This window comes from Haemorhous mexicanus, chromosome 1 (genome assembly GCF_027477595.1).
Source record: "Haemorhous mexicanus isolate bHaeMex1 chromosome 1, bHaeMex1.pri, whole genome shotgun sequence".
NCBI classification, from domain to species: Eukaryota; Metazoa; Chordata; class Aves; order Passeriformes; family Fringillidae; genus Haemorhous; species Haemorhous mexicanus.
This window is the reverse complement of record NC_082341.1, coordinates 110,817,365-110,829,654: the sequence shown is the minus strand read 5'-3', so window position 1 is coordinate 110,829,654 and position 12,290 is coordinate 110,817,365. Positions and strand designations below refer to the sequence as shown.

At 39.7% G+C, this 12,290-nt stretch overlaps 1 protein-coding gene across 8 annotated transcripts in view; it reads right to left on the bottom strand.

Annotated features, from left to right (window-relative positions):
• The window catches only part of GREB1L (GREB1 like retinoic acid receptor coactivator), a 131,847-nt gene that overhangs the window by 72,961 nt on the left and 46,596 nt on the right, over window positions 1–12,290 (bottom strand). For all 8 annotated transcript variants that reach the window (XM_059859026.1, XM_059859016.1, XM_059859035.1 and 5 more), the window contains one exon: window positions 2,243–2,346. The gene's annotated coding sequence lies outside the window, so the exon portion shown is untranslated. The remainder of the gene's footprint in view (window positions 1–2,242; window positions 2,347–12,290) is intronic.

The window sequence follows — 12,290 nt, the reverse complement described above, 5'->3', positions numbered from 1 at the left end:
CCCTTGTGTACCCCTCAAACACATGCCATCATTTCCTGATGAGTTTAGAAGGGGTTATCAGGAGAATTTCAGGACATGTGTCAGTTTTGTGGCAACCTGAATGCTATACAAACATCTTCTGTGTTTAATAGGCGATTTGTATTTTAGTAGGTTTATCCATTCCCGACTTTATTTGTTTAAAGGTGCCTTAACCTTGACATAAATCAATGCTGGGCATCTGCATGGAGTGCTTCTGAAGAGTTTAAAAATTAAACTCTACAAAGAGCTGTATTTTGCAAGGAGGTTTCTTTCAAAAATAAACCAAACCAACTCATCAACTTCTTTGTTCACTTCTCCCCACCTTGAAAATTACGCAGTTTATTCTTTTTTTGCTTCTCTTACAGAGTTCTTCTACAGATCACGATGAAACACCAGGCTGGTCACTATAAAAACACCACCACCACTGGCTCCCAAGTACCTTTTTCTCCCTAATACAACCACGAGTGTTTGTGTAAGACAGCAGGGCCAGCAAGTCAGAGGCTCTGGGTCATGCCTTGCAGCAGCCCCCCCTTCCAAAGGAAAACAAAAAGCACTGAACCTTTTCTGCCACATGCCCAGTCCTTCCCCCACCACCTCTGTGGTGAAGACGGCCATTATTACATTTCCTTTCAGGTTATTTACAAGGTCTTGGCTCTGACATTGATTTCTTATCTGCTTCTATGACAAATGTTAAGTGTTAATAAACTGTCCTTTTAAAGAAAGATAATGCTAAACAAATTATAGGAATTAATTACCCTAAACCTATTCATTTTTTTGTCCTGAGCATTGAAACAAGAACAGTAAAAATTACTCAAGACCAGAAAAAAACCCCACACTTTTTTTTTTTTTTGCCAATTAATAAGTGTTAGCAGATTAAAGGAAGTTACGCTTAAAGCCAGGCAGTACCCTGGCTTAAAGCAAATTTTTCAGGGAATACAGAACAACCAGGTAGACACAGGTTTTAAATTATAAATGAAGAGTTACTTATTACTTTTTCACATAATTTGTTCATGGTTTAAATTTTAGGATAAAGGGTGAAAGTTTCAGAAATCTTTTCAGTTACAGAACCGTTAAAATGATAAACCTTTGGGATCCCAAAGTACACTTCTACTCTAACTGTCCTTTCAGACCTGCATTGACTGCACTATAATAGCTGCCAACATTTGGTAAGGATTAGCCTTTCATTTAGACAAAAGCAAGCATTCCTCAGCTAAATCAGCACTTTTTGCCATCAGACTCATAAAACCTTTTCACAACACAGATTTTCAAGAGAATCCTTTAGGGTTTTAGGATGCTGCTCCTTTTACTAAGTAACAAAATACACCCCAGGGTGTCTCATTGACCGCGCTCAGCTGTCCTTTGACCCCTGCAATTGTTTAGCCTAACTTCAGGGCCACAGAATCTGCCTCCCCCCCCATCAAAAAGGCTAATGTTGCTTCCTCCTAGCACCTGGCGAAGCAAAATCCTGGAGGTTCCCCCCTCTTCCAGATTTATGCCGCGTTCCAGATGTTGCCCAGCAGAATGTTCCTGCAGGCAGGTTTTGGGAGAGCGCCGTGCGCGCAGAACCCGGGCTGTGGCCATGACCCCCTTGCTCCGCTCAGGGCTGCCCTTGCCCCCAGGGATACAACAGGTCATAAAGCAGGAATAGATCTTCAGCCTTCCGGGTACACTGGCTATTTAAATGCAACAAGAAACTATGTGAGCCCAATATTGTGTACTGAGGCAAGCCTCCCCCCTCTCAGGAGCCAGGGAAAAAAAGAAGTGTGAGAATCTCAGTTGGAAGCACAAATCTACCCCAATCATTACCAAGATCTGCATTCTTCTTCCCATTTGTTTTAAACCCTTTGAAAGGACAAATAAACAAACAAACATTCACCCTCCAAGTGCATAAAACATATATTTAGCTAGTTGCTTAGGTATTTGCAGAGGCTCTAAGTAAAACAGCTTCAAAAGAAGTGTCATTAAATTATGAAGCTGACCTCATTGTGGGTATATAAGAAAAAAAAGGAAGCACAAATCAGCCCTCTGTTGAAGGCTTTTTGATTATATGAACTGGATTTCATGATTTTTTTAAAGAACTTGGACATTTTACATGGCTGAAGCAAAAATAAAATTGTTATTTACAGTCCACACAGCTCCTAAAATGCAGTCAATGGAAATGAAAGCAGAGAGGCTGATCACAAACATACAATGTATTGCCTATTAGGAAAGGCAAGCACAGTACCTTCTCAGATTCCTTTCAACCTATTTGAAATGCAGTCATGATTAAAGGATGCAGCTAAGAGTTTGTGAAGCCTTGCTCCAAAGTTGTTTAAAACTCCTGAACACCTGAAAAATAAAAAGGGAGGAAAAAAATCAGAATTACTCATGCCAGCACATAGTTTATAACAAGATAAAAAACCTTCCTGTGAAAACCTGGTCTAGGGTGAAAAAAGGAGGGCCAATGACTAGAAAAAGCACATTTTTCTTTAAAGGAATACTTGGTTGAAAGTGCTTAGTTGCTTCTCTATATTCTACCAGAAGTACAAACTCAGAATTTGCACATTTTTTGCACTGAAGTCACTATATGAGAGATTAGGAATTTATCACATTAATATGATAAAGTTAACTGTTGTAGAAACATTAAAAAATACATGATAATGCAGAAGTAATTATTTTACTATTTATAAAGAAACAAACTAAATGGGTGAGCAGTTATCTATCCTGTAGATCAATGTTCAAAATTAAATCAGAATTAGCTGGTTGCTCTCCTACATGGCTTTCCATAAAAATACTGAAGTGAAAACAATACTAATAGAAATAGCACTTAATAAAAGAAATTACACCTGAAGTACCCCAAGGAATGGTAAAAATGATGTAGCAAGCAAAAGAATAACTCCTAAAATACCTAGAGCTGTACAGAACACCAATTAACATCAGGAACAGATTTAAATTAAGTTGTCATTGAGTGGACTTTGACAAGACTTTCTTAGGCAGACAAACTGGTTTGGTTTCTCAATAGCAACAGACTATATTTTGCCAAAGGATTTAAAGGAATTTTCCCTGGTGCTCACAGATGGGATTTTAAGGCTTAAAGCTGGGACTACAGGCACAGGCCCACTGGTAAAACCAGAACTCAGCTGCACACCCCGAATTCAAGCTCCAGGTTCTAAAATTAACGCCCTTAAATCTTCCTCCCCCTCCTCTCAATTCTAAAAATCAGCCTGTTTAAGAGAGCAGCTGTAACCCTCACCTCTGGCCCAGGAAAGGTTTTGGGCAGGATTGCTGTGCCCTGAAGAAAGGCACTAGACAACTCTATTGCCAGGGACCACCGATGCTGCCCGCACGCCTGGGCGCGTCCCCGCCACGCTGCCAGCGGCTGCGGCGCAGAGGGACACCAGGGATAACACACGCATCCCCCGACCAAACTGTAGGGCTCTGCACAGCCTGCAGCGACTGCAGAACGTCAGTAATCCAATTCCAACTGCTCCTGGCTCTGAAATTGCTATTTTTCAGACACGTGCTGAACATTTCACCTGCTAGTAATGACATTTTTGTATTTTCTTCTAATTACACTCAAAGCTAAGACCTTTGGCCCTAGGCCACAGACCTCTATTCAGGCTGCACACATTCTCTTAAAGGCCCTGAGCCTTTGTTGTCACTCTCAGTCTTTCATCTATTATTTATATCCATTGAGAAGAGAGATACTCCACCATTTGTGAAGCTTTAAAGCTTCTAATCATCTTAATTTCTTCGCCTTTCAACCAGTGCTTCCCCTTATGGACCAATGCCAACAGTGTGACAAAATAATTTTTCAAGCCAAGATCCCCTCCTGGACCCTTCCCAAACCTTGACACACACTGGGCTGTAAGTGCCTTTTGTCCTTTGCCGGCTGCTTTTGCAAACACAGACCTTTGCTCAGCTTGGGGGTGGGGGGTGCAGATCTGCCTGTCAGAGCATTCAAGGGAGTTTCCTTGGGGTTTAGGGGGTTTTGCACCACTTTCTCTCTGTAAAAAAGTCTAATTCAATTAGTAACAGCTAAATCAGAGATGCTGTAGGGAACCTTACCTCTTTTAAAAATATTAAGTACCTTCTGAAATACCATCAAATATGAATTTTAAGTTTCCATTTTTTTTTTTTTTTTTTTTCCAAAAGCTAAACTGCTGATATGCTGCTTTGGTTTTTATACTGTTATGTGCCCAGTCAGAACTGACACAATCACACAATGTTTAAGACACACAAAATACTGTTAACCCTTTTCCTGAATATTGGCAACATTAATTTTGTCCTGACCACATAACATAACGTGACAAAAAAAATGTTTTTCATCTTATGTTCAGGTCATCTCCTTCTTATCCTCCCTTATTTGCAAATGAAATAGGAAACAAATCAACAGCATTTTTGCCAAGATGCAGAAGATCTCTTCAGAATTCATCAACCACCAATCTTCATTGCCAAGACCTGTGAGATCTGCTAACGTGACCCACATCTTGGCTCTTTCTTCCACTATGGTCTGGCTTACTTTTGATTTTTAACAGTGCTTCCTTGTTGTCTGTCCCCTCTGAAGACCCCCAACCCCCACGTCTTTTCTTATTTTTACCATTTGCTTCAACCAGCAGTTCACTTGAGACTCATCCATCTTACAATGCCTAAAGTGACAGATGCTCTCAGGAATGACCATACTGTTGAGTGAACAAAAGATAACATCACCTCTAGGAACTCCAAGAGAAATACAACTTCAACCCTGAGACACAGTTATCCTGGCAGAGACAGCACCATAAACCTCTCTCAAGTGAAAAAAAAAACCCAACCAACAACTGTGGGGAAAAGGAATCTGACACAATTGCAAGCAAAAAGAGTATTCCTTCCATCCTAAGCTGTAGTTAGTGGTGTTGATGACCTTTTTATTTTCTTTTTTTTCCCCTAATACCCCATTGAAGAATTTTGTAGAATTAACTTGTGTTAAAATTAAGAGGAGAAGAGAGAATGGAGAAAATTCACACAAATACTGTTTCAGGACCCCTACAGACTTGAATGGAGGAAGAAGGCACTTTGGAACAGCTTCAGCAGAAGGTCACACAAGTCCTTTGCCAAAACACAGACATTACCTTGTTAAAATCTACACATCCTACAGACCAGCTGTTGCTCAGTTAAATTCCACAGGAATTCAGAATCATCACGCAAGCCTGTGTCCTTGAAAAATGCCTACTGTAACCAGAGTAAGATTACTTTAATGTCACAGCTGCTTGATAAATCTGTAATCTGCAAGTAAAAACCCCTCAGTGTTTTGACATTTGAGCGTGCACCACTTAAAAAAAAAATCAAATTAGAATGATAGATTTTCCAGCCAACAGCCACATATCCAGCTATAGAGTGATGCCTGTTCCTAAACAAAAATTTGCCCTCTATGCCTGTTAGACTGAGCTAAAAACTGCTGATGTGAAACACACCCGAAATTCTCCATCCAGTCAGTGGAACAGGACTTTTGAAGAGTCCTGGGTGGTAGAAAATATTACTTAAAAAAAGAAAGGTCATATTAGCTTCTCCTGGTGACATATTTGCCAAAATGGCACCACAAATGCTGAGAACTCCTTCTCTGCAGTGAGATACAAAGAATTATCCTCTCAGCAAAGCTTGAAACAGCATCTCATGTTCAGCTTCCAAACCCTTCATGAAATAACCACCATGAGACTGAGAACATGTGAGTTGTACAAATGTAAAGTTAGAGTTGTAAAATAAAATAGGAGGCGTGGTAACCAAACATCTCTCCAGTGTAAAGTCAGAGAAAAATCATAACATGGACTTCTTAAGATTTATTTATTGATTGTATTTAGCCATATTTATTAATTTGTGATGAGTTATGATTTTAGGTCCCTGTTCTGATGTAAAATGTTTCTGCTGTACTCTCATAGCAGACCACATCAAGCCACCAAAATGTAAATGCAGAAGTAATCTATAGATACACAATTTTTAAATATAGGCCATTTTCCCACAGTATGGCATTCTGCAGTACCATTTTGAACATCCAACACAGAGAAATTAAACTAAAAACCACTTTGGTCCTTCCTAAAGAGGATCCCAGCTCTGGGCCTCAGACCACCTTTAGAGCTCCTCTCCCATTCTGAGCCACTGGGTGATCTGACATGGAAATCTTTGATAAAATCCCCTTCAGTTGGGAAAAACATGAACAGGAAAATCTACAGAACTCTATCATTACTGGTATATGATTGAAAAAGTTTCGTGCAAGACTCTGCTTACCACCTCATATCTCAGCAACTGGCAGGGCTCAAGGCATGCTGCAACTATCAAGAAGAAAAGAAAGGAGAGGATTGACTCTGTACCGGGGGGAACGTACTGGGACATTCTGCTGTGGTATCTGAACCCACTAACTCCACTACACCTTGTGTCACCATGTCCAGAACAATCTTCTGAAGCTCCTTCCAACCCAAATAAATCAAAGAAGCAAATAATGAAGTCTGCACTTAACATCCTCACAGGAAAAAAAAGGCTTGAAAATATACGATGCTTTCACCCAAAATATTTGAAGATCTTGGCATCAGATATTGATGAAAGAGTAGTAAACTGTATCCTGCCTTAAAAAATCTGTACTCTGCACTCAAATGGGCATCTTATCAAGCAGCCAGCCCTTACATATTTTATCTCCAAATATTTATCACAGTAGAGGGAAGTGTTTATAATTAATATGCAATCCATCTTCCGCGTGCTGCTGCTTTTAAACAAGACAAAATGCGACTAAAAGGTCAAAGCTACTAGAAAGGGCATGAAAAAAACCTCTGATATCACAACCATTTTGCTGGAAGAGACACCATGTAAAATAGATTACTAGAGCCAAACTCCATATGGAATAGGGTAGACCGAGGGTACTGATCCAAACAGCAGTGAACAGTATCAGACCTGTCAGTATTAATGTGTTTGGTAACTCTGCTTTGAAAATCTCTCATTCAATGAGATTCACATTTTCCAATTGAAGCTGAACATTTTTACATGCATGTATGCAAAATCAGTTCTCATTCAATGCAATTTTAACACGGAATGAATGAAAAATTGATAATAAACTTACAGGTAACTTCTGTCATTACCATTAAGTTATTGACACTGAAACATGACCTTGAAATGACAGCTTCATTAATGCAAATTTTACCAGGGAAGGTTTCAAAAAGCCCTGATTAAATTAACTACTTTTAAACACAATAGGATCAATATGTATGCAGAGAATGTACACCCCCATGGCAAGTTCTGCTTGCTTGATTGATCAAAAACAAAACAATCCTGTGGCTTTCCAGATCTCAGCTGGTGCCAGAAATCCACATAGAAAAAAAAAATCCATCTAAATGAAACTCTGAAAAGGTTTACCCTTCACCAGTCTATTTGCACTTCAAAAACTCCTTAAGTCCTTCAGCTAAACCCCAGGGTTGAACCATTTCAAAAATGAGAGGGGGATGGCCATGATTTATCTTCTTTCTGTGCTCTGGACAGAGCTGTAAAATCTGCCTGCTGGTGTGCCTGTGTGCTACAGGCTTCTTTTCATGAACCTTGGACACTTACCCGTTTTAGAAACAACTCTGCTCAATGCCTTACTGCCCTTTATTTCCTTCAATCAGACACAAGTACCATTTATAAGGGAAATTTTTGATTTTTGGTCACCAGCATGCAAGCTGGGGAAGCTGAATCAGCAAAATGGCCAAGCATCTGAAATAAGCATTTTAAAGGAAAATATAGCAGATCTTATTCATACCTGTAAGGACTGGCTGTTGCCTTAGTGAATTTGTGCTCATGGAACACTTGTTTAACAATCTCATTTAAGCCTATCCCTTATATTTACTAATACCAAACACATTTTTAGCAATAAGCTCAAGTAATTTTTTGTTTGTAGATAATCAATGTGTTAGGTCACCCAGGATGCATTTTCCAGGCTTCTGTACGTCAAGGTACATTACCAATAGAAGGAAAATGGAGATTTCATGGGTCACAAACTTCTGCATCATGAGGACCTTCAGTGCTGCTGCCAGCCTAGTAAAACTCAATCAATACAGTCTTGCTTTATTTGTCCACTATAAAACCACTGCACCCAAATTTCTACAGGTTGTTTTTTTTTTCCTGAAGCGAAAATACCAATTCAACAACTATAGTGACATTCTTTGAACACAATTTAATACTGTGATATTCAGTTTGTGCATTAAAAACCATAAACACACACATATAATATAAACATAAACCCTACAGCACCGACACTGTGGAAGAGCACAAAGCAAGGGCACTGAAACATGTTTAGTGTACTTCAACTTTTCCAAAGCTTTCTTCTACTCTTCAGACCCAACCCTATAAACCACATATCAGTGGCACAACTCCTACCAGTCTGAGCTCTTCAGAGTCGGGTAAACAGATAGACTTGCTCTCAAGGGGAACAACAATAAAAACAGATTCAATATTAACTACTTTTGCATGCAAGAGGCCCGCCCATTTATTCCCAAAGTCTTATTCAGATTTTGCTTTCATCACAGATTTTTTTTCTCTTCCATTCTAAAACAACAGAAATGGATGAAAAACATGTTTTGAAAATATAAAAACATTGCACATCCTGCCACAGGAGGCTGAGTCTTTAATAATTAGACTAGAGTGAAGCTTCAAAAACATTGACATTGTGCTTGTTTTTGTGCAAGCCAAACACTGGCCCTAACAAAACTGCAGGACTAATCTGGGGGAAAAAAACCCCAACCAACCCTAATCACTCTATTAATCCCCACTCAAATCCACAAGGATACTTAAGTAAGAGGTTGTGGATATAAGAAGGAATGGCATCTTACTCAGCATCTGACATGCTCCTCAACTTAACTCCTCAGAGTCTGAAACTCTCCTTTGCTCCAGAAAAAAAGATGTTTTAATAATATATCCTCTTTTGTGCATACACTTTTCATATTTAAAAACCCTCTCAAGTATAACTTGGTTTTCTGTAAAAACTGTAATAAAATATTTCTTTGACTTTGTCCTTCACTGGCTTGTACTTGTAAGACTGCTGAGGGTGTTTATAAACTTTCATCTTCTCCTGGTGTGCTTGCAAAAATTCAGCATTCCAGCTGCCACTTCATTAGGAAAACACTTCAGCTTCCCTACGTGAGCCAACATTTGCTATTTTAATAAAGTTTTCATGAAGGTGGAAGTTTGTCTCTTTTTACCACACCCCCTATTACCAAGAACAAGCTTTGTATAATATGTATTGCATTAAAGAAGTTTTGAGTATTTGTGTAGCTATCTATTTTTCCATACTTATTTACAGTTCCTGAGAAAACCCCAAATGGACACACTGACCAATAGGATTTGGTACTTCTATTTCAAGCAAAGTGAATGTCACCACACCACAGCCAGGTAAACCCACTTTAGAAACTGAAGTCCAAGCAGACAGAAGAAAAATACCATAAAACAGAAAAAAGAAGCTGGAAAAACAAAACACCCGTAAGAAATACCCTGTGGGTTCATTAGCTACCAGGGTGGCAGGCTTTCCTCTAATTCCCTTTAAAAGCCCATGACTACCTGCAGAGCCTGGGAGTGCAAATCACATTAGTGGAGGCACCAGATGACCAAAGAAAGCACTGGAGGCCTGGTGAAACCAGTAAACAAAAGGCAGCATTCCAGCTGAATGCCGCTGCTAGAGTCAGCATTGTAAGATGCTTGGATCTGATAACCCAAAAACCAGATTAGCTGCAGGCAACAAAAGAGTAAAATGAGAAACAAAGGGGTCATTTTGACACATGAAGAAATCATTTCCATTAAACCATCTTGAGTTTACTGTGTAGTTATGAAAACTGCTCCTACTTGAAGTGTCATTTGAAGCAATGAAGCTGTGACAGTGCAGTGTCTTGGAAAAGCTCCTGAAATAACACATCCTTGAACACCATATAATTAAATGAGGCAAACTGGCCTCTTTGTCTTTGAATCTTTATGACATTTTAAAGGTCTAATAATGATTTTTAAATTTGTTGTACAGATTTCAGTTAGAAGACTTAATACGTATGGCTAGGCTTGAGGAACAGATTCACTAGTATGATCTGTATTTCAAAGTCTCCTGCAGAAAATGCACATACTACAATATTTTCACACAATTACACAAGAAGGTTGCCTTCTCCCCCCAGTCCCCATCTCCTCACATGTGTGCCTCACTTGCTGTCAGCCCAGGAAAGAATCATATATTCCTTAGCAGAAGCTTAAAACAGGATTTTTAATCCTGAAAAAAGCCCAGGCACACTGTAACCACAAGGACCAAACTGCAAAACTCAAACACAAAAGTCTGTAAGAATATGCAGACACCAGAGAGAGAGAGAGAGTGTGAGAGAGAGAGAGAGAGAAAACTTTCCAGGGTAAAATTGGAAAATTTGCCACAATTTTGTCCTATATGCTCAAGGCCTAAATAAGTCTTTTTCTTTGTTCACAAGACAGTAAATTTCCCTGCCATGAAATATTCACGAGCTAGAAGAAATTTCTGAGGAACACTGAGGTATGCAGAGAACATTTCAGCTTGCTGGCTTTGCTCTATGCTCTAGCTGCTAGCACATGACACAGAAAGCTGACACATGGTGAGGGAACAAGCCTTCCTGGAACACCACATTTCTTCCCGGGGTTTTGAACACATACAGCAACTAAACCTGCTAGCATCAGTAAAGATGGGATCTCACATATGTAGCATATCTATCCACAGCCAACTGCTTCCTCTCAGTGACAAATGCAGAGAAAACAGACCCAGAAAAACATCTCAGCAGAGCCTGGCAGGGACAGCATAAAAGGACAACCTGCAGCTGCGTCCAGACACAAATATACGGTATGCACTGACCTGGAAATCCTGCTATCGAGGCTCACTGAAAGGCTTGTCAGAAAAAGCTTTGCAAACACCTTCTGCTACTTGGTGAATTTTTCAAAATACACAGCCATGAAGCACATCTGAAAGGGGAAAGATATAATGTAGGCCTCTAATGATAGAATATGGCCATCTCTGGGGACATCTGAGCCAACATACCCAACAGACCAATGGTATGGAGTGTGTACTGCGCACATAGAGTTTTTCCCTGGTTCCACATCACTCTCCTCTGGAATACTACCATGGTATCCATGCTGCTTCTAGTATTTTTGCCACATACATGACCCAAGAGAAAAAGGTGGATGGGCAGAAGACCCATCCAGAGAGAGCAGCAGAAGCCCCTCTGCTCTTACTGTTCTTTTAAAGATATCTTCTTACCCAAAACAGCACTCAGGCATAAACATGCCTTTATAAATCCAGAGAAGGAAAACGTGAAAGGTGTGAAGAACAGAGTCAAGAAGAAAGGAGATTTCAAAAAGAAATATGATTTGTGGCCAAAATGTGCACACATATGTGCTGTAGAAATCTAGTTGGAGGGGAGGCACAAGATACTGTTGTACACCTGGCTCATCTTGAACCCTTATACTGAGGAGATTCAGCCTGTCACCATTCAAAGAAACTAGTGTTTGTATTTATAGCAATCAGCCAGTCTGAATTAAAATCATCCACTTTAAGGCAGTTGTGCTGCAAAGAGAAAACAACATGCTTGGTAGTCATGAACAGTTAGATTATGATTAGTGATCTTACACTGCATCTTTCTAAGAAAATATCACAGCAAAGCAGCAGATCAGAATATTAAAAAAACCCCAACAACTTTAAATACAACAATAACAACTTTTAATACAAGCAGACCCCATATCTGAATTACAAATGGCTTTTCCAAGCAAGGCTATTTATTTCAAGTTGTGTTGCCCAAATTCTCCCATCACTAAGATACTCCAGAAAAACAGAACCTCTGTCAAGGCTTGCTGTTTGTGTGCTGTTTCTTGTGCAGAAACACTGAGAATGAGCAGACCTTCCAAAAAATGCTAATGTTAAAAGCTTTCCTCTCTTTGAGGAATTCTAGTTATTTCTACATAGGGGCAAGTGCCTGACTCACAAGTATTCCCCCAGCTGGGAATGCCATGGGGCAGTTGACTGAACACCTGGGAGGTAGAAGAAACTGGTTTCTTGATCCTAAAGTCATTCAGAGCTGGCACAAGGTCTCTAGAAAGACCCCCACATACACAGAAAAATTGATGGGTTCCTTATAGACCTGATAGGAAAACCACAAACAGACCAGGGCATCTCCACTGCTCATGCTGATCTACATCCTTTATGACTGCAGTTTGAGTCCACATCTTCTCTCACATCAAAACTGCTCTTGTTGAGAAGCTCTCTATATGAAGACTTGCATAACTCCCAGAGAGTTTCCTTGAGCACAGTT